The sequence below is a fragment of the Moschus berezovskii genome, chromosome X (genome assembly GCF_049115385.1).
Source record: "Moschus berezovskii isolate FMDL1 chromosome X, NW_MosBer_1.0, whole genome shotgun sequence".
Taxonomy (NCBI): Eukaryota; Metazoa; Chordata; class Mammalia; order Artiodactyla; family Moschidae; genus Moschus; species Moschus berezovskii.
The window spans coordinates 100139371-100161078 of NC_142488.1; the positions used below are offsets into that span (position 1 = coordinate 100139371).

Genomic DNA, 21708 nt, shown 5'->3' on the forward strand with positions numbered 1-21708 from the left:
TAGAGAAGCTTCCCCCAAGAAGCCGAGATCTCAGGCCAAGTAAGCCTTCCATACAGTGGTTGGGGCAGAGGCTGGACTACCTAATTGCCTTTTCTGACTGAGGATTAAGAAAGCTCCTCTTTGTTTAAATTTTGGTGGCCAAAAACGTTTTGGCAGTGGCAAAGTTATCTTAATGGCTCAGAGAATAGTCAGGTGAGTAAACGAAATGGAATTTCTGTGACTTTGCAGGCCTCCGAGTTATCTGCTGGACCTGCCACTAAATTTGGGACTAGAGATGGAGAAGGTGGAGACCAGGAGTCCTCACCCGTGCCTGCTCCTACAGTCATTAAGGAAGCATTTAAAAATCCCAGTACCTGTTTTTCCCACTCCATTCTTATCTAATTGTCTGGGCTGGAGGCCTACACATGAGCACTTTTTCAGGTTCCTCAAGTGATTCTAATATGCAACTACGATTAGAAACCACTAGTGGAGAAGACTGGATTACATGTATTCTGAGCCTAAACTGGCCCACTGAAGCTTGTGTATGTTGTGTATATTTAACACTGTTTCAATACACCTATTTCGTGTATTGTGTATTCCCAAAGCCTGTGGGTACATCACTTGTAAAATGCGCATCCCATTGTTTGCCAGCTTCTTGCTCGCCTGTCGGGGAGATCTAATAAGCTCTATGAGGTAAAATCCAGGAGTTCCTCAAGAACAATAGTTGTACTTGCAGGGCCCCTCTTAAGGGTGCCTGGCACTTCGGTATTCAATTATTGTAAGGTGAAGTGACAAGGAGCTTTGTTTGCCTGTGCAGCACTGCTTTTAAAAACCCAGGAATGGTAAAACCTGACATACTCAGAAAGTCTGGTGGGAGAAAGGCTTGCAAACCACCTAGCACATGAAAAGCGTCTGATAACACTAAGCACTGTGCGGGAATTACTATCCCTCAGCATGTCCTATGCAATGACTCTGAGCCGTGCATCATACTCAGGACTGTGAGATACACAGGAAACATGAGATATGGTTTCTGCTCCCTAGGGAGCTTATTATCAAGGCCCATTTATAGTCTAATTACTGCATTTTAATGTGGAGAACTTACAACAGGAGAATGCTAGAGGTCAGAGGGCCTTTGACGTTTCTCTATTTCAAACCCTTCATTTTGCAGTGGGGGAAAGAAGCCCAGCACAGAAAGCTACTTGCCCAAGGTCACCCCACTTGGGGATGGCAAAACCAGGGCTGGAGTGCCCTCTGAGGGCACTCCCTCTGAGGTCTTAGTGCACTGTTCTGTTGATCAGTTGAAGAACAAGTGAACCTAATGGCCTGTATTAAAACTTTAACAAGAATTCCAGTTTGTGCTTTATGCTCTCACTTCCTTATTGTTGAGGGAAGAGTGTTTGCATTTTAGTCTTTTTTAAAAGCTTGCCTGGGGAGGGCCGGCACTGGTTACCACTGGAACTATAGCTCACGCCCAAGAGGCCTAAGGGGCTTCCCAGGTGGCTCAGTGGTAAAGAATCTGCCTGCCAATGCAGGAGACCTGGGTTTGTTCCCTGGGCCAGGAAGATCTCCTGGAGAAGGAAATGGCAACCCACTTTAGTATTGTTGCTTAGAAAATCCTGTGGACAGAGGAGCCTGCCAGACTGCAGTCTGTGGTGTCGCAAAGAGTTGGACGGAACCGAGCGCCTCAGTAGCAGCAGTGAGAGGCCTAAAGATGGGGAATTTAGCCTTTACTGAAGCAGCTGCTGACTCTATCCCCTCTGTGTCGAATTAGGGCGCTTCTCCTACTGTTTCTAATGGGCTTCCCAAGCTTAGTAGGTTTGTCACTTTTCTGCCTCTGTCACTCCTTTTTTTGTTAAACTTTTGTGAGGTTTACCTTAGAGGAAGGAGGTGGCCTGGTGTTCCATGCAGGCCTGAGAATTAGTACAGTGGGGGTGGGTTCCTGGTGGTGCCAGCATCAGGCTGTTTCTTCTAGCTCTGTTCCCTGCCAGTTCCCAAGCCTCAAATTCAGTTCCAAATCTTGGGCTTTCTCTGAGGAGTCAGGTGTAATTCCAGGTAGAGATTCTGGGTTGCTCTTCCATGAGCCCCTTCCCCACACAGACAAGGTTTAGAGAGCTAACAGCTCTGCCTTCCATTGTGCCAGATTGTGGTAATAGTCATGTGCATGCCTGCTAAGTTCCTTCAGTCGTGTCCAACTCTTTGCGACCCCGTGGACTGTAGACCACCAGGCTCCCCTGTCCATGGGATTCTCTAGGCAAGAATACTGGAGTGGGTTGCCATTTCCTTCTCCAGGGGATCTTCCCAATGCAGGGATAGAACCCACGTCTCTTGCATCTCCTGCATTAGCAGAAGGGTTCTTTACCACTAACACCACCTAGGAAGCCCCAATAATAGTCACAACTAATATGTATTGAACACCCTGTGCTATCAGTGCTATGATTGGCATTCCCATTTTACAGATGAAGACAATAACCTTCAGAGAGGTTTAAGTATCATGCCCAAGGCCACATAGCTAGAAAGTGGTCAAACTGGTACAGACAGCTGGGTTTGGCCGACTTCAAGGCTGGTGGTGTTAACTGTTGGGCTAGTAGATCTTGTTGTTCAAAGAGATTGTGTGTGTTAGTCACTCAGTTGTGTTCGACTCTTTGCGACCCCATGGACTGTACCTCACCAGGCTCCTTTGTCTGTGGGATTCTCCAGGCAAGAATACAAAGAGATTACCAATTATGTTTTTCCTATGGATGAAGAACAGTCTGCCAACTTTCAGTAAGCCTATTTAAAAAATTAGTCAGAAGAAAAGAGTCCCATGTAGCAGAGTTCTGTTCTACTGTGGGGCGGACTGTATTGGGAGACTTGCCAGTCACCAGCACTGCAAAGTCAGATAGGTGACTTCCCTTCTCTGGGATTCACTTTCCACATCTGTGAATGACGATTGGACCAGATGATATCTAAGATCCCTCCGAATGTGTACATTTGATGACACTTTGGTTCATTTCTCACTTCCTGGCAGAATGGAAAAGTCAAGGAAGTGGATGATGGACAAAATGCATTGGAAGTGTAAAAGTGGGGAGAATCTCATAGTGCTCTCAGGAGCTTCCTGGATGGGTCAGTTAACCTCAAATGGCTTTACCATGCTTAGGCAGTTACACATGGGTTCTGGTTTTCCTCTGGAGTTTCTAAAGAAAGAGTTTCTTTTCAGGTAGCTTCTTACCCATGTCAAAATTTAACCAGCTTTCTTAAAGTGGCAGTTATTTAATTTCAGGACTTTGTGGTGCTAAAAGTAATCCTGAAGATCAAATAAAAACTGAAAGGGTAACAGGTCATTTTAATAGGGGGCACTCATATTTTATTGCTCTGGGTTGGAATGATTAAAACTACAAGAGAAGCAATCTGAACAGCAGGTTGTATGTGCAACTTTTATTTCCCTTCAGAGTTTAAGAGCGGGTCGACCCATAACTAGGTCTTGTGTAATTGACCTTTCCTTTATCTGTTTTGTCATCAAAAATCTTCTCGTATTCAAGAACACTTAGAGTTAATAACCTGTCAAACCTATGTGGTCCTGCAGTTAGAAGGGTAGCTTGGATCTTAGAAAGTATTTCTGTGTTATTGTTGGGGTGTATGCGTGTGGATATTCTTGAACCTGAAGGCTCTTATTTTGGATGGTACATGTAGCAGTCAGCTTGCATCAGGAAGGGCTGTGAGGGGCTGCCCCCAAAGCCAGGCTCTTATCATCTCTTCTGCCATTCAGGTTAGGTACTGCCATTAGGGAGAATAAAATCATTTACTTGGGGACAGGGAAGGGGAAGCCCTGACGGGTGGCTTATGATGCCAGCAGGGCTTTGCACATAGTGCAGCACAAATGTTAGTCTTTGCTCACCAGTCCCAGGTCAAAGCAGTTGGGGGTATTCATCGCTGGTGGGCTGTGAAGTCAGTTAGCCTGGCAGTGCTGCCATGTAGAAGGAGTTAAATAAAAATCAGGTGACATCAAAACCCAAGCGGCATGCACATCCTGTTCTTCAGCTCCTGCCCGAGTTTACCTTATTCATGATCACCGGGGTCTGTGTACATTCATAGGAGTGTATGTCCCGGTCATGACTATCTTGGTTTTCAGAGAAGGAGAGGGTGAAAAGAGGCCACATAGGGGCAGTATTTCTGTGGGTTTAAAAAAAAATAATGCTCAGTCATGCCACGAAATGGCAGCAGCATTTTACCTGGTTACATCATGAATACTAACTTGGAAACCCTGCTGGTGTGCTGATTTTTCAGTCTGCTATTCACATGATGGTTGTGTGCGTCCCCACCGGAATTGTGCCTTCTGGTCTCAGAAGGAGAATTGACGTGCATTGCTTCAGACACACAGTACCCACTTCCCCCCTTTATTTCTTTCTCTTCTAGCTTGGTGCAGGGCTTTGCAGACAGATCTGGATTTGAAGCTAATTTCTGTCACTCCTGAGCTCTGTGCTTTAAGTAAGTCACCTAATCACTGTCTCATTTGTAGAATGGTGCTAAGAATTCTATCTGTCTCATTAGATTACAGAAAGAATTTAAATGAGTTAATATTGGTGAACCCCTGAGAAAAGTGCGTGGAACATAGTAGGTGCTCAAAGAAATATTAGTTACTGTCTATCCCCTTCCCCCCAAGAAGTGGAGGCAGTAACAAATAACAGCCTTTCTTTGAATACCTCCAGAAACTCTCCTGGCATTAGTCTGCCCTAAGGGGCTGAGGTTTGCCTTGTCTTTTGATGATGAAGAGTAACAGTCAAGAACTCTGGATTTTATCCTCACAGAAAGCTTGAAGTTGTTGACTTTCGCTGTCAGTTAAAAGAGTTGGGAAGATGGGGTGGAAATCTCCAGAGAAAAGGTGTGTGCTTTTGCTAATTGCACTGCAGACAGCAGGGTGTATGAGTAATGAGCTGTATGTTTGGTGTGGGAGTTCACTGCCAAGCCTAAGGGAAAACATGGCTGAGTTTCATTGGCTCCTGTGACAGGTGGCTCCCTGACATTTTTACCCTTGAGATGTCAGAGTTATTCAGCTTTTACTTTGTTCCAGGCATCAGTCTATTTTTTTTTCTTTCTTTATGCCTGTTCTTTGCCTTATTTTATTTATTATTATTATTATTTTTTTACTTTATAATATTGTATTGGTTTTGCCATACATTGACATGAATCTGCCCCGGGTGTACATGTGTTCCCCATCTTGAACCCCCCTCCCACCTCCCTTCTCTCCTTATCCTCCCTCTGGGTCATCCCCGCACACCAGCACCGAGCATCCTGTATCATGCATCGAAGCTAGACTGGCGATTCATTTCACATATGATAATATACATGTTTCAATGTCATTCTCCCAAATCATCCCACCCTCGCCCTCTCCCACAGAGTCCCAAAGACTGTTCTATACATCTGTGTCTCTTTTGCTGTCTCACATACAGGGTTATCATTACCATCTTTCTAAATTCCGTAAATATGGGTTATTGTACTGTATTGGTGTTTTTCTTTCTGGCTTACTTCATTCTGTATAATAGGCTCCAGTTTCATCTACCTCATTAGAACCATTAGCAGACGAACGGATGAGAAAGCTGTGGTACATACACACAATGGAGTATTACTCAGCCATTAAAAAGAATACATTTGAATCAGGCAACCGTCTAAATGCTTTATGCATATTAACTCTTTTAATCCTCACAGGAATTTTAAAAGGTAGGGCACAAAATAGCTAAATTGGTTGCCAGAGTCTCACAGCTAGTGGTGGAGCTGATTTTAGAAACTCAGTAGTCTGACACCAAACTCAGGGTCTTCATCAGCTCTCCTGTAAAGTCTCTGGTCTTTTTTTTTCTTTTTCCTTTTTAAATTGCATATTGTAATTGTTAGTTGCTGATGTCCAAAAATACAATTGATTTTTGTTCATTTTTTTGTAGCCAGCAACATTGCTAAATGCTTCAAATTATAATTAATTGATCTGAGGATTCTTGTGTGTTTTCTATGCTGGTAATCATAATCTACAATGAGTGAGACCTTTGTCTCTTCTTTGGAGTCATTTTATCTTTAATACCATTTTCTTGCCTTACCATTCTGGTTGAGATCTCTAATACAGTGCTTAACAGAAGTGGCAATAATAGATACCCTTGTCTTTTTCCCTGTCTGAAAGGGTGTGCGTGTGTTCTAAGTTTCTTCAGTCATGTCAGACTCTTTGCAACTCTATGGACCATAGCCTGCCAGGCTCCTCTGTCCGTGGGGATTCTCCAGGCAAGAATACTAGAGTGGGTTGCTGTGCCCTCCACCAGGGGATCTTCCCAACCCAGGGATCGAACCCGGGTCTCTTACGGTTACCTTCATTGGCAGGCAGGTTCTTTACCACTGAATTGTTTCACCATTAAGTATGGTGTTGAGAGTGAAAAGTCAAAGTGTTAGTCACTCAGGCGTGTCAGATTCTTTGTGGCCCCATGGACTGTAGCCCGCCAGCCTCCTCTGTCCATGAGGTTCTCCAGGCAAGAATAATGGAGTGGGTAGCCATTCCCTTTTCTAGGGGATCTTCCCAACCCAGGCATCGAACCTGGGTCTCCTGCATTGCAGGCAGTTTATTTACCGTCTGTTCACCGGCTGTTAAGCTGTAAATTTTTTTGGTGATATCTTTTATTGGACTATAGAACTTCCCTTCTATTCTGAGTTTGCTAAGTTGTTTCCTGTTAGTCATAAATGGATGTTTCTTCTTATCAAAGACTTTTTCGTCTGTTAAGGTGATCATATTACTTTTGGTCTTTAATCTTTCAATGTGGTAAATCATGTTGATTTTCTAATACCAAACCAACTTTGCATTCCTGAAATGAAATGACCTTGATAACGATGCATTATCTTTCTTGTTCCTGGATATGATTTGCTAGTGTTAGACTTGGTGTTTTTACAACTGTTCAGAAATGAGTCTGGCTGTGGTTTCTTTCTCATATTGTCCCTATAAAGTTTTGGCATTTATTGCTAGCTTCATAAAATGAGTTGGGTAATGCTTCCTCATTTTCTAAACTCTGGAATAGTTTGCAGAAGATGGGAGTTATTTGTTTCTTGAGTGCTTGCTAGAACTTGCCAGTAAAACTATCAGGGCTTTGGTGTCTTCTGTGGAAAGATTTTGGACTACTGATTCAATTTCTTTTATGATGGTAGAAATTTTCAAGTATTCTGTTTCTTCTTTAATTAGTGTTAGTAATTTGTTTTTCTAAGAATGTGACCATTTTGCCTAAATGCTCATATTTAGCGGTTTAAAATGGTTAATAGCCTCTTAACTATAGAAACTGCAGATATAAGAAAGACAGCTCCCTTTTCATTCATAGTATTACTTATTTTAAAAAATCAACCTCACCAGAGATTTATAAGTTTTGTTATCTTTTCTAGGAAACAATTTGGGCTTTATTAATCCTCTTTCTAGTATGTGAGTCTTATTTCTGCTAGTTAAAAAATTGTTCTGTAAACTAGTTTAAAATGTTTTCAGTTTTATCCCTTGTTGTTTTTCTAATTTAAGTTGGATGTTTATTAACTGATTTATTTTCAGACTTTATTTGACTAAAAGTATTGAAGGCTAATAATTTTGAGCCACGTGCTGCTTTAGCTGGATCCCACAGACTTTGGTATGCAGTATTTTGTTATGTTATTAGTTCCAAGGATACTTGGAACTTGTTAGTTTATAATTTCCATGGTGATTTCTTAACCCATGGAGTGTTTAGGGTTTTTTGAAACATTCTAAGTAATTTCGTTGTTGATTTCTAACTTAGTAACATTGTGATCAGAGGATGTGGTCTGTATGGTCGATTCTTTGAAATTTGATGCTTTGTGGCCCAGCATGAGGCCAGTGTCCACTAGATCAACCTTGTTAATGTTGCTGCTGTTTGACAGCCCTTCCCAGTTTTTCATCGGCTTACTCTTCAATTGTTGGGAGAGTTAAAATTTACCACCACAAAGGTGGGTCAATCTAGTTCTTTTAGTTTTGTCAACTTTTTATGTATTTTGCTGCTATGTTATTAGGGGTAGTAAGTTACTTTTCCCCTTCCTTTGTTAGGTCCATTAATGAAATGCTAAAGATAGGTGTTCAAGACAGGTGCAATTTCACCTGTAGATAGATTAGTAAGGGTGACTTGGTGAAAGCAAAGCATCCTTCTAGGGGGGCTGGGTAAATTGGATTTTGAGTTCCAGGGAAGAAACACATTTAAAATCCGAATTGCACCTTCCCAGTCATAGAATTAAATTCTTGAAGCAATTTGACTTTGCCAAACAAAATTAACACCCTCATATCCTCAAGAGCCAGAGGCTTTTTGTCATCATTAAAACAGTTTTGAAAGCTGTATTCCTCTTGGGTTGGGCAAGAGGTTGGGAAAGAGAGCTTTATTTCTCTTGGGCCATATAGACATTACTATTGGTTGGTCAGACAGGTTTCAGACCCTTAGGCACTCTGCTGCTTATTGCCTAGCATTTTCTGTGGGATATGGCTCAAATCGAGTTACCTCTCTGCCTTTTAGTTTCAGTGGATGTAATTATGTGGGTAGTGCTCATTCCCCTTCCACCTGACAGGGGTGAGGTGTGCAGAAATTGAGATAATAGTTGCATAGGGATTCTAAGTAATTAATCAGCTCCTCTGCTCACTCTGCAGAAAGAATATCAAGTCTGTGGGAGACAAGCACTCAGGAGGACCAAGCAACAGAAATGATGGCAACAACTACACCTTTTATTAGATTCTCAAATAGAATCAGACCACATGAAGCTGGAAGTCATACAGAGAGACAAATTACATCTGGTCACATTTGGGTGGGAATAGAACTTTTCAACTCCAGCTCTTGAGCCGGTGTAGTTCTGTGAAATCTCATTTTCAGGCTCTGTTAGGGTAGCCCCTGATTCTGATTGTATTTCTGAAATAAGCACTCTGAGCTGGTCCTCTTCACTAATGCTTCCTTCCCTCTCAGAGAATTATAAAGAAGGGGGAGCAGGTGAGCCAGTTAGGACCCTCTCTCATTATCCTTTGATTATAGAAGTAACATATGGTCATAGATAAACAAAAAACCTTCAAAGCACAGGAATGTATAAAGAAAAGGGAAATTTCCTGGAAATCCATCTCCTCAACCCTATTCTTTTCCTTTTAAAGACTGTGGCTGATGTCAGAGAATCTCCTTTCCTCACCCTCTTGATTCTTTTCCTTCTGATTTGTTTTTATTTTGACGTGAAAGAAATTCTAATCTAATGGTTATGGTGGTGGGGGAGGGTGGTTCTGGCTTCTACAGAATATGGCTGCATGAAATAAAGGTCAGGGCTTGAAAATACCAATTGTTCACTCTTATTTTAAAACTGTAAGGCAGGGAATAAGATTTTAGGTACTCATATCCTGATCCAGCTGTGTTTACATGTGTTAGGGGGATGGATAGACAAGTGGTACAGTTGAAGTAAGACCATTTTTGCAAAACTGCTTTGTTAACTAATAAGGTCTACAAATACGAGATTAGCATGAATGTTGCTAACTCTGGGGGGATGGTCTTATGTGTTGATCTGAACAGTTAATATCTGTCAGTGAGCCATTGCACAAGCAACTGGCCAAATGATAGCCTGTGTCTCAGATGTTCCATCTATTTGCAATTCCAGAGTTTATTTAATTGCCCTCAGCTGCTTAATATACCTCATCAATAGGATAGAGAAGCATAACTTAGCCTTAGATGATAAAGGTCAGAACAAGTGTAGCTTACTACTGATATGCCCTGTTAAATACCCCACTCGATGCAGGGAATTGAAGAAGCATATAAGAAAGCATTACCCAGTACTGCCTTAAGTACAATAGAGTGAGTGACAGACAGCACTCTGTAAACTGTTAAGCAGGGTAATAATGCAAAGGATCGATGTCATCATGACTGGGGAGATTGGCTGTCACTCAGCGACTTAGCTGTGATATGCTTCCAGGCAATTCCACGGGGCTTTTATAAGCCCCTTTCCTGTACATGTGCTAGAAAGTGCCACAGAAATACAGTCTCCTGATGACTGTAGAAGCCAGGCAGCAAAATTTAATAAGACATTTGTCAAGAAGATGGCAGATAATGACCAATTTTTGGTAGACAGATAGTTGTCTGCTGAAACAAAGCCTGTATTGAACTATTTTGGAGTGGGAAGAAGCATTGCTATGACAACAAATTACTTATATTTGATTTAGAAGAAGGAGAGGAGTGCAGCTTAATGGTTTAGAAAGCTCGTGAGAACAATTGTTGGCACTGGGTATATGTTAAAATACGAAATGTTAAGTATGATCTGTTAAATAATTGAGCACCTCAGTGCATTCTGTTTCCAATCTCTCTTGTGAACCAATAAAATACAACATAAATCAACTTCTAAAAAACAGCTACCAGAGTTACATGTAAATCGTTGTTTTATAAAGTGCCCCAAATGAAATTTCCAGCTTTCATTTGCTGAAATGCCCCCAAATATCGTGTGTTTAAAAGGAAAAAAGAAAAAATAGCCAAAACCCAGAGACGTGTTTCATTCGTTCAGTCGCTCAGTCGTGTCAGACTCTATGCGATCCCGTGGACTGTAGCCTACCAGGCTTCTCCATCCATGGGATTCTCCAGGCAAGAATACTGGAGTGGGTTACCGTTTCCTTCTCCAGGGGATCTTCCCGACCCAGGGATTGAACCCGGGTCTCCCGCATTGGAGGCAGACGCTTTAACCTCTGAGCCACCAGGGGAAACTACTAGAGACGTGTTTACCATGTTTTTATTGCATCCAGACCTGAAATTATGGTAGTTTGGAGTTTCTCATTCTGTAGATGATTAATCTTTTTTTGTGATTGGTAGTGTGTTTATTTGAAACAGAACTTGTCTTTAGACCATGTCCATCCTTTCACTGTGTTCATTCCTGAGAGAATGAGTGAACAGTGGTTTGTATGAACTGATTACTGCAGTATGCCTGGGGAGGCAGGCCTGAGGCAGATGGTGAGGGCATAGAGAACCTGCAGAAAGCCTGTGGACAGGAGGCTTTCTCTTACAGAAACCGTCTTTCCTCTTTCTAAGGAAAAAACCAGAAGGACCATATTCCATGGAGATAGGATTTAGGGCCTTGACCATATTCTAAGGGTGGCTAGATCTAGTGACTCCTTAAAGGCCCTTGAGACAGAAGTGTCTAAAAGTTTTTGTTTACTTTTATGCCTTTCCCTGCCCCTCCCTGCCCTTTGCCCAAGATCATCTCCCTGTATCCTTCTAGAATATAAATGAATAGTAGGAGACAGGAATAAGCTTGGAAGATAGAGGACTAACTTCACCAATAGAGGATTACCACCCTGAACTTTTAAACTGTCTCTCCAGGCAGAAGTCACAAATTTGCATATGGCCTCCCCTTTCCTTTGGAGGAACAAATTTGATTGGTCATCAGTACAGGGAGGAGACTATTTCCTAGGGTTTACTCAGAGGAGGTTTACTCATCCTGCTGCTGCTGCTGCTAAGTCACTTCAGTCGTGTCCGACTCTGTGTGACCCCATAGACGGAAGCCCACCAGGCTCCCCCGTCCTACACGCTAGCAAAGTAATGCTCAAAATTCTCCAAGCCAGGCTTCAATAGTACATGAACTGTGAACTTCCAGATATTCAAGCTGGATTTAGAAAAGACAGAACAACCACTGATCAAATTGCCAACATTCGTTGGATCATCAAAAAAGCAAGAGTTCCAGAAAAACATCGGCTTTATTGACTACATCAAAGCCTTTGTGTGGATAACAGCAAACTGTGGAAAATTCTTAAGGAGATGGGATTACCAGACCACCTGACCTGCCTCCTGAGAAATCTGTATGCGGGTCAAGAAGTAACAGTTAGAACTGGACATAGAACAATGGACTGGTTCCAAATCATGAAAGGAGTACGTCAAGGCTGTATATTGTCACACTGCTTATTTAACTTATATGCACAGTACATCATGAGGAATGGCTGGGCTGGATGAAGCACAAGCTGGAATCAAGATTGCTGGGAGAAATATCAATAACCTCAGATATGCAGATGACACCACCCTTATGGCAGAAAGCAAAGAAGAACTAAAGAGTTTCTTGATGAAGTGAAAGAGGAGAGTGAAAAAGTTGGGTTAAAACTCAACATTTGGAAAGCTAAGATCGTGGCATCTGGTTCCATCACTTCATAGCAATTAGATGGGGAAACAATGGAAACAGTGAGAGACTTTATTTTCTTGGACTCCAAAATCACTGCAGATGGTGACTGCAGCCATGAAATTAAAAGATGCTTGCTCCTTGGAAGAAAATCTATGTCCAACCTAGACAGCATATTAAAAAGCAGAGGCATTACTTTGCCAACGGAGGTCCATCTAGTGAAAGCTATGGTTTTTCCAGTAGTCATGTATAGTTGTGAGAGTTGGACTATAAAGAAAGCTGAGCACTGAAGAATTGATGCTTTTGAACTGTTGTTGGAGAAGACTCTCGAGTCCCTTGGACTGCAAAGAGATCCAACCAGTCCATCCTAAAGGAAATCAGTCCTGATTGGAACGACTGATGCTGAAGCTGAAACTCCAATACTTTGGCCACCTGATTCGAAGAGCTGACTCATTTGAAAAGACCCTGATGCTGGGAAAGATTGAGGGCAGGAGAAGAAGGGGGCGACAGAGGATGAGATGGTTGGATGACATCACCGACTTGATGGACATGGGTTCGAGTAAGCTCCGGGATTTGGTGATGGACAGGGAAGCCTGGTGTGCCTCAGTGCGTGGGATTGCACAGAGTTGGACATGACTGAGCGACTGAGCTGAACTGAACTGAATTCACAGGAGGAAGTTTGAAAACAAGTCACATCTTAAGTTAATCTTTCCCTTTAAATGAGGAGTGGCCCAGAGTCACAGCTGCTGATGAATCACAGACTTTGCCTGGCATTCAGTTTAAATTCCATCTTCTTAAGTGATCTGTGTTTTACTAGTGGACATCATGTCAGATCATGTCCTGTCTTCTTCATAAGCTTCTAGAGCCCCCAGTTACTTGCAGAATAATATCTGAGGTTGTTAGCTTGTTCTTGTGTGTGTGTGTGTGGGCGGGGGGGGGGGATAGTCATTCGGTTGTGTCTGACTCTTTGCAACGCCATGGACTGTAGACTACCAGGCTCCTCTGTCCATGGAATTCTCTGGGCAAGAATACTGGAGTGGGTAGCCATTCCCTTCTCCAGGTGATCTTTCCAAGCCAGGGATTGAACCCTGGTCTCCTGCATTTCTGGCAGGTGCTTTACCATCTGAGCCACCAGGGAAGTGGCAATATACCTTTTAGAAAACTATTGCAAATTAATGAAGGTGAAAGTTGCTCAGTCGTGTTCAACTCTTTGCGACCTGTGGACTATACAGTCCATGGAATTCTCCAGGCCAGAAAACTGGAGTGGGTAGCCTTTCCCTTCTCCAGGGGATCTTCCCAACCCAGGGATCCAACCTAGGTGTCCCGCATTGCAGGCGGATTCTTTACCAGCTGAGTCACACGGGAAGCCCATTGTGAATTAATACCTACTTATTATGGAAAATTTGAAAGATACAAGGGTTGACAACATCTTTATGTAAGGACCAGATAGTAAGTAATTTTGTCTTTGTCACTACTACTCAGATCTGCTGTAGCACAGAATCAGCCATGGACAGTGACAGTACAGAAATGAAGATGTGTTTGTGTTCCAGTAAAACTTTATATACAAATCAGCTAGTGGATCAGATTTGGTTTGTGGGTCATAGTTTGGTGAGTCCTGGTATGGTGAATAAAAATCACCCATAATCTTCTTACCAGAATGTTAACATTATTGCTTTATTTTCTTTTTTCTATTCATATTGATTTACATGGTTGTGACTATATATTGTATACTACCAAACTTATACCCTGATTTTGTTTTTCACATAACGTTCTCACAAACATTTTGCATGTCATTTAAAATTTGTCAGAGGTGTAATTCTTAACAGCTATATAGTACTCCGTTCTATAAGGCGATTGTAGTTTACCTAATCATTTCCTGTTATTTTCTCAGTTATAAATGACTGCAAAAAAAACTGCTTTGTGCATAAATCTCTGTAATTTAGATTATTTTGTGTAGGCCATTTTTCTTGAAGTGGAATTATCAGGTCAGGAGGAAGGAATGTTTTTAAGGAGCTTAATATGGCTTTTCAAAATCGTAGTACCCATTTAATTCCCACCAGCAGGGTCGAAGAGAGCCTTTTCCATCTCGTCCTTGCCAACAGATTTTCACTAAAGCAAAATCTTTGTGAAAATGGCATCTTAAGTTAATGTATTCTTTGATTATTAGAGTGCTTGGGGAAATTTTCAAAGAATTATTAGCTGGCATATTTCTTCCTTGGCTCACTCAGCCATAAATGCACCCTGGGCCCTTGTTCCCCCTTTTGCTTATGCAGTTTTCCCCTTTCATCCTGCAAACTCCTTTTTAAAATTCTACTCATCCTTTACGGCTTGGTCCAGATCTGAAGTCATCTCCCTGTCTGTGCAGTCCTTCCTTCTTCCTCCTATTCGTTTGATCTCTCTGCCCCGAGGTCCTTCTCTTACAGCCTTTATTCCTTTCTGCCTCCTTCCATAGTTCTCTGTGTATGGACTTTCTTCCCAGGGCAGGGACTGGGTCATGCTCTCCCTCCTGGCTCCCAGAACCTACCAAGGAGCTTAGTATACAGAGGTCTGACTAGTCTATGAATGCTTTGTTGAAGGGTTCCTGAGGTCTGCTGCATGTGACTTCAATGACTACCACAGACACACAGAGACACATACACACACACGAACAAGCTAACGAAAATGGGATATGGTAATTACCTGTGATTGCAAAGCTCTTTGGGATCAGTGATAAGAATGCTTTCCTCATTACTTAAGATGAGCTGTATCCCTGAGTCCTTTGCATTCCTTTTTATTAAATGTGGTTCCTCCAGTTTTCCAAGAGGTGGTAAATGACAGTTTTAGCACATGTTATGCTATTCCTCTCTTGTGTGCGTAGTGTAGTACTCCACTAGCCAATAAAAGTTTGTATTTTGATGGAAATGTTTTATATTTGTTCTCTCCAGTGCAGTAGCCCCTAGCCACGTGGGGATAGTGACATGTAGTTACTGCAAGCAAGGAACTGATTTTTTTCATTTTATTTAATTTTAAATAGTTGGAAATAGCCATGAGTAGCCATGGGTAGTAGTGGCTACCGTACTGGACAGTGCAGGATCATACAGAATATTGGAAGATACAGTCCCCTTTTTTGTATGGCTAAGAGAAGTTCAGTATTTATAATAATCTACAGTAATCTTGACATGGTGGCTGGCTGGAATTTCGGCAAGGCAGCCCAGATCCTGGTATAACTGTGGTGAGAGAAGAAGCTGTGAGTTTGGTTCCAAATGGCAACTGCTTCTAGTGGGAACTCTGTGCTGGGCAAGGGGGGAGATGGTGGGGCAGAGGCCAAGCAGAGGCAGAGTATAGCAAGCTGGACTATCCAGAGGAGACATGTGGACTTGATATGGTCAGTAACAGGGAGCCATTAGCAATTCACGAGAAGAAGAGTGACGAGAGAGAGTGGTGTGGCAAGCTTGTCTCCAGGGGCATGCAAACTACTGGGAGGGGTTGTGAGTTACTGCTTGTTCCTTTATTGGGTAGAGCTGGGCAGTAGTGATTCACCAACTCCGTCAAAACCGAGCCCCATCAGAGAACATAAACGATTTATTTTTGCATTAGCCTCCAGTTATCGTGTGCCTTCCTGTGGCTCAGATCCACACCAGCTTCGAAGGCTTGGAATTGGGAGGTGGGAGAGGCCACCTATGTGAGGGGAGACCAGCTATTTGGTCACTAGTGAGTGCCCTTTGTGGTCCTCGCACTTTGAAAGGTGTGTCTTGATGGCTCCTTGTACCTTCCAAGACGGCCTGGCAGTCCACCCGTTCTGTTCCCACTGGTCCACTTCCTTGAAGGACCAGTGAAAATTTTCTCATTTTCTTCGTTAGGAGATTTTTAATCTCATTGCTTTCTCCCTACCCAACTTTTCAATTAGGTTGAACATTTCTACTTCTTCCTTCTATCTGCTCCTTACTGCCCCCACTGTGTTCCTTACTACATTGCTTATATTTTTATAACCCTGTCCTGACTTTAGCACATGGGCTTAATAAATTGGCTGTAATTGTTCTCAAGATCAACCTCCTTTGACGGGGCATGTCCCCTTTATAAAATACTCAGGGAAATGGAACCGTGTCATGGTCTCCCTTAATCTAGGTCCCTAGCGATTTAAGACCTCAGAGCTGTAACTCCAACTCTGTTAGTTCTGTTAGAATGTGAGTTCCCACAGCCTTTATCTATCTGTATTACAAGGAGTTGTGTACAGACACTTCATGATGACACAATACAGGGTAATATGATAAAAAAGAGAGAACAGAACGAAGCCTTCACTTCCTTCTGGTGGTTTTTGCTTTCCCTTGTTTCACTGAACCTCCCTCCACTCTCCTCTGAAGTTACCTACTGCTAGGACTGATAACCACATTGCCTCTGATATGCCCCCAAACTGATCTTTGCTACTGCTAAATGTCATCCTTTTCTTTTTTTCTTCTTCTTGCATCCATATGGTAAAGTTTGACCCTTGGGATAAAATACCTAGGCGAGCAGCAAATTAAATGGGAAATCCTTCCGGAAAAAAAATTAATTTAATAGTATTACCTTGTATGACAGATGGTAACTAGACTTATCCTGCTGATCATTTTGTGATGTATCAAAATCATCAGATTTTGGATCACTATGTTGTCAGTTGAAACTAGCATACTATTGTAAGTCAATTGTACTTTAATTTTAAAAATGTAGGATTCAGTTCAGTCACTCAGTCATATCCGACTCTGTGACCCCATGAACCGCAGCACGCCAGGCCTCCCTGTCCATCACCAACTCCCAGAGTCCACCCAAACCCATGTCCATTGAGTTGGTCATGCCATCCAACCATCTCATCCTCTGTCATCCCCTTCTCCTGCCCTCAATCTTTCCCAGCATTAGGGTCTTTTCAGATGAGTCAGCTCTTCACATCAGGTGGTCAAAGTACTAGAGTTTCAGCTTCAACATCAGTCCTTCCAATAAACACCCAGGACTGATCTCCTTTAGGATGGGCTGGTTGGATCACCTTGCAGTCCAAGGGACTCTCAAGAGTCTTCTCCAACACCACGGTTCAAAAGCATCAATTCATTGGCGCTCAGCTTTCTTTATAGTCCAACTTTATAGTCCACATCCATACCTGACCACTGGAAAAACCATAGCCTTGACCACTGGAAAAACCATAGCCTTGACTAGACGGACCTTTGTGGACAAAGTGATATCTCTGCTTTTTAATATTCTGTCTAGGTTGGTCATAATTTTCCTTACAAGGAGTAAGCATCTTTTAATTTCATGGCTGCAGTCACCATCTGCAGTGATTTTGGAGCCCAGAAAAACAAAGTCAACCACTGTTTCTACTATTTCCCCATCTATTTGCCATGAAGTGATGGAACCGGATGCCATGATCTTAGTTTTCTGAATGTTGAGCTTTAAACCAACCTTTTCACTCTCCTCTTTCACTTTCATCAAGAGGCTTTTTAGTTCTTCACTTTCTGATATAAGGGTGGTGTCATCTGTTCATCTCAAGTTATTGATATTTCTCTCCACAATCTTGATTCCAGCCTGTGCTTCCTCCAGCCCAACGTTTCTCATTGTGTACTCTGCATATAAGTTAAATAAGCAGGGTGACAATATACAGCCTTGACATACTCCTTTTCCGATTTGGAACTAGTCTGTTGTTCCATGTCCAGTACTAACTGTTGCTTCCTGACCTGCATACAGGTTTCTCAAGGGGCAGGTCAGGTGGTCTGGTATTCCTATCTCTTTCAGAATGGATTACCTTGTAAATAAGTAATAAACATGAACAGCTTCTATCCCCTCACCCCTGTTAGCCATGTAGCCTGAATGGGAAAGTTGATGTTTTTGTTTCTTCAGTTTTGATTTTACTCGAAAGAAATTATCAAGATCAGACACACCCCTGATTGTACAGAAGTCTCCAAAATATTTGTTGCAAATTGATATCTAATAAGCCAATTTGGTTTTCCAGTTACTCGATTCTGTTTTGGTGAGTATCATTGATTTTCAACAGTTAGAGATAGTTGAGGGCTATAAAGGTTTTCTCCCTACAACCAGGATATTATAGTGAAAGCAATTCAGATCAGATTCTACCACACAAACATTTATTAGTCATCAGGCAGAAAACAGTCAGACAGCCTGATCTGTATGCCTAGAGACATTCCATCTCTTGTTGCCAACCACTGTCTTGTGAGAAAGTTTCCCTGGAGATAGATGTAACAGTATTCTAGCTATGGGATTCACCTTACTTTTCTAAAGGGCACATTCAAAACCTCCATTAAGTGTCTATACATAAGATTTGTTGGGACTCTTGAACCTAGTGTGTCATGCCCAAGAGGTGAAGGTCATTGGGCTGGCCAACTCTTATATTCAAGGTTTGCAAGGGTGGGAGTGCCTAAATACTTCTAACTGGTCCACTTGTCTTGAGCACCAAGAAGTTCCCCAGTGAAATATATTTCTGATGTCCATTGCTCTAATTAACAAACCATTTGAAGGATTTCATAGAAGCATTTGAGTATAGCTTTTTATCCATTAAAAAAAATTAAGGTATAGTTTACATACAGTAAAATTCACCCTTTTTAGGGTAGGGTTTTGCAAGTTTTGAGAAGTATATACCATAATCAAGATAGAGAATGCCTTTATCACCCCCCTCCCCAATTTCCCCATGACTTGCTTGAGGGATTAAAAATAGCTTTATTGAGATATCATTTATGTACCATACTGTTCACCCACTTAAAGTGTACAATTAATGAGTTTTGGTATATTACAGTATTTTTTTATATTGTGGTGAAAATATATATAATGAAATTTGCCATTTTGAAGTGCATAGTTCAGTGGCACTAATTTTGTTGACAACGTTCTGCCACTATCGCCAGTATCTATTCACAAAACCTTTTCATCGTTTCAAATATAAACTCCTTACCATTAAGCATTAAATAGTAAGTCCCCATTTTCCCCTCCCCCAGCCCCTGGGAGCCACTGTTATATCTGTCTCTATGAATCTGCCTATCTTGCTGCCTGATATAAGTGGAGTCATATAATTTTTGTCCTTTTGTGTCTGGCTTATTTTACTTTGCACAATGTTTTTAAGGGTCATGCATAATGTAACGTGTCTTTCCTTTTTAAGGCTGAATGATACTCTGTTTTATGGATATACCACATTTTATTTATTCATCTGTCTGTGGACACTTGGATTATTTCTCTTTGGCTATTGTGAATAATGCTGCGATGAGCATTGACTTGCAAGCATCTGTTTAGTGTCTTTTTTTTTAATTCTTTGGGTTATGTACCTAGGAGTGAAATTGCTGGATCACATGGTTATTCTATGTTTAGCTTTTTGAGGAACTGCAGAACTCTGTTCCACAGCAGCTGAACTATTTTGCATTCCCACCAGTAATGTACCAAGGTCCCAATTTTTCCACCTTCTTGCTATCACTTATTTTATAATTTTAGAAATTATGGCCATCCTAGTAGGCGTGAAGTGGTATCTCATTATGGTTTTGTGTTCTATTTCCCTAAGAACCAACAATGTCCTCACTGGCCATTTATGTGTCTTCTTTGGAGAAATAGCTGTTCAAGTTCTTTGCCCATTTTAAAAAACTGGATAGTTTGTCTTTTCCTTGTTGAGTTCTTGATTGTGGGCTTTGATTAGAGATCTCAGTTTCGAACTGAACAACATTCATTGATTTGTACTCCAGGTAAGTTATGGCAGCTCTGGAGGAGGGAGTGGACAGAATAACTCCGTTTCTGGTACCCAACAGCAGTTATCAACCTTGTTGTCCTATATGCCACCCATTATCCCTTCTTCAAAATAGCCGTGAATTGTAGTTAATCACCCCTTGAGTGTGTATTCTCAGGGTTTTTCAGATGTTAACAGTGAGGTCCATTCTAAAGGAGATCAATCCTGGGTGTTCATTGGAAGGACTGATGCTAAAGCTGAAACTGCAATATTTTGGCCACCTCATGTGACGAGTTGACTCACTGGAAAAGACTCTGATGCTGGGAAAGGTTGGGGGCGGGAGGAGAAGGGGACGACGGAGAATGAGATGGCTGGATGGCATCACCGACTCTGTGGACATGAGTTTGAGTGAACTCCGGGAGTTGGTGATGGACAGGGAGGCCTGGCGTGCTGTGATTCATGGGGTCGCGGAGAGTCAGACACGACTGAGCGACTGAACTGAAATGAACTGAACAGTGAGGTACTGGTTAAACACTTAAAGTCCTGATTTATAGCATTTGCCATTTTGCACGGTCCTTTCCTAGTTACCAGTCTGCCCTCACCAAACTAATAGGGAAGGATGCAGAGAATCAACTCTTGCTAGGTAGTGCTACTGGGTTTCCAGCATAGCACTAAATGTTAATTAACTGTTCTACAGTGTAGAAAACTAATAAACACACATATCACAGTGTCTGTGCTGAAAGTATTATGAATTAAATTGCAGACATTATAACTGAAATGAAAATGATTTTCCATTACAACTCTTTCAGAATAGCTACCATTTGTTGAGCAGATCATATGCTTGACATGTTCCAAGTGTTTGGTACAGAATCATGAGTCAGCAGAGGAGGAAGCTTAAAACAAGTTTGGAGTAGCCTGAGACTTGAACCTGGACTCCAGAGCCACTGTTTGACCTCTGTGTACACTGCCTTCTGTCATATTCATGGGATGTACATACTGAGTATTGACTTCCATAAACAGAGTGAATGGCTTTCTTGTAAAAGAGACCCTTCTGTGGTGCTCTTTCCCCTCCAGCCACTTCGAAACCTACAAATTAGAGATGCAAACCAATGCCATGTTGGTACTACCTACCAATGAACTGCAGAGGGTTAAAAACATCCTTCTCCTGATTGCAAAAGAAAAAATAAAAGCCTCAAACAGAAAAACAGGCCCATGTTTTGTAAGAAAAATGGCAAAAAAGAAAGTGAAAATCCTTTGTAATCCTACCAGAGATAATCATTAACGGCTTGCATTTATTCTTTCAGATCTTTTATCTTTTTTTTTTTTAAACAAAACTGGGTTGATTCCTTACAATCTGAAACTTTCCTCACTGGGCAGTAGAGTTGGATGCCAGTGCATGTAGCACGACTTCATTCCTTTTAGTTGCTGTATAATATTTATGATGAGAAAGAAGCACAAGGGATTTTGAAGGGCTAATTTTCTCTTTACTTAGTTTGCATCACAGTATAGTTGCTTTACAATGCTGTGTTAGCTTCTACTGCATAGCAAAATGAATCAGCCATATGTATACGTGTTTGTTGTTTAGTTGCTAAGTCGTGTCTGACTCTTTTGCGATCACATGGACTGTAGCCCGGCAGGCTCCTCTGTCCATGGGATTTCCCAGGCAAGAATACTGACGTGGATTGCCATTTCCTTCTCCAACATATACACATCCGCTCCCTATACCTGCTCCCTTTTGGACTTGCCTCCCTTTTCAGTTCAGTTCAGTTCAGTCGCTCAGTCGTGTCCGACTCTCCGCGACCCCATGAATCACAGCACGCCAGGCCTCCCTGTCCATCACCAACTCCCGGAGTTCACTCAAACTCATGTCCACAGAGTCGGTGATGCCATCCAGCCATCTCATTCTCTGTCGTCCCCTTCTCCTCCCGCCCCCAACCTTTCCCAGCATCAGAGTCTTTTCCAGTGAGTCAACTCGT

The 21708-nt window shown here is 42.0% G+C and overlaps 1 protein-coding gene across 8 annotated transcripts in view; it reads left to right on the forward strand.

Annotated features, from left to right (window-relative positions):
- The window catches only part of TMEM164 (transmembrane protein 164), a 244608-nt gene that overhangs the window by 20246 nt on the left and 202654 nt on the right, over positions 1–21708 (forward strand). The window contains exon 1 of one of the 8 annotated variants that reach the window (XM_088834239.1): positions 4372–4443. The exons of the other annotated variants lie outside the window; for them this stretch is intronic. The gene's annotated coding sequence lies outside the window, so the exon portion shown is untranslated. Of the gene's footprint in view, positions 1–4371; positions 4444–21708 lie in introns of those variants that run through there. 8 annotated transcript variants of the gene reach the window in all.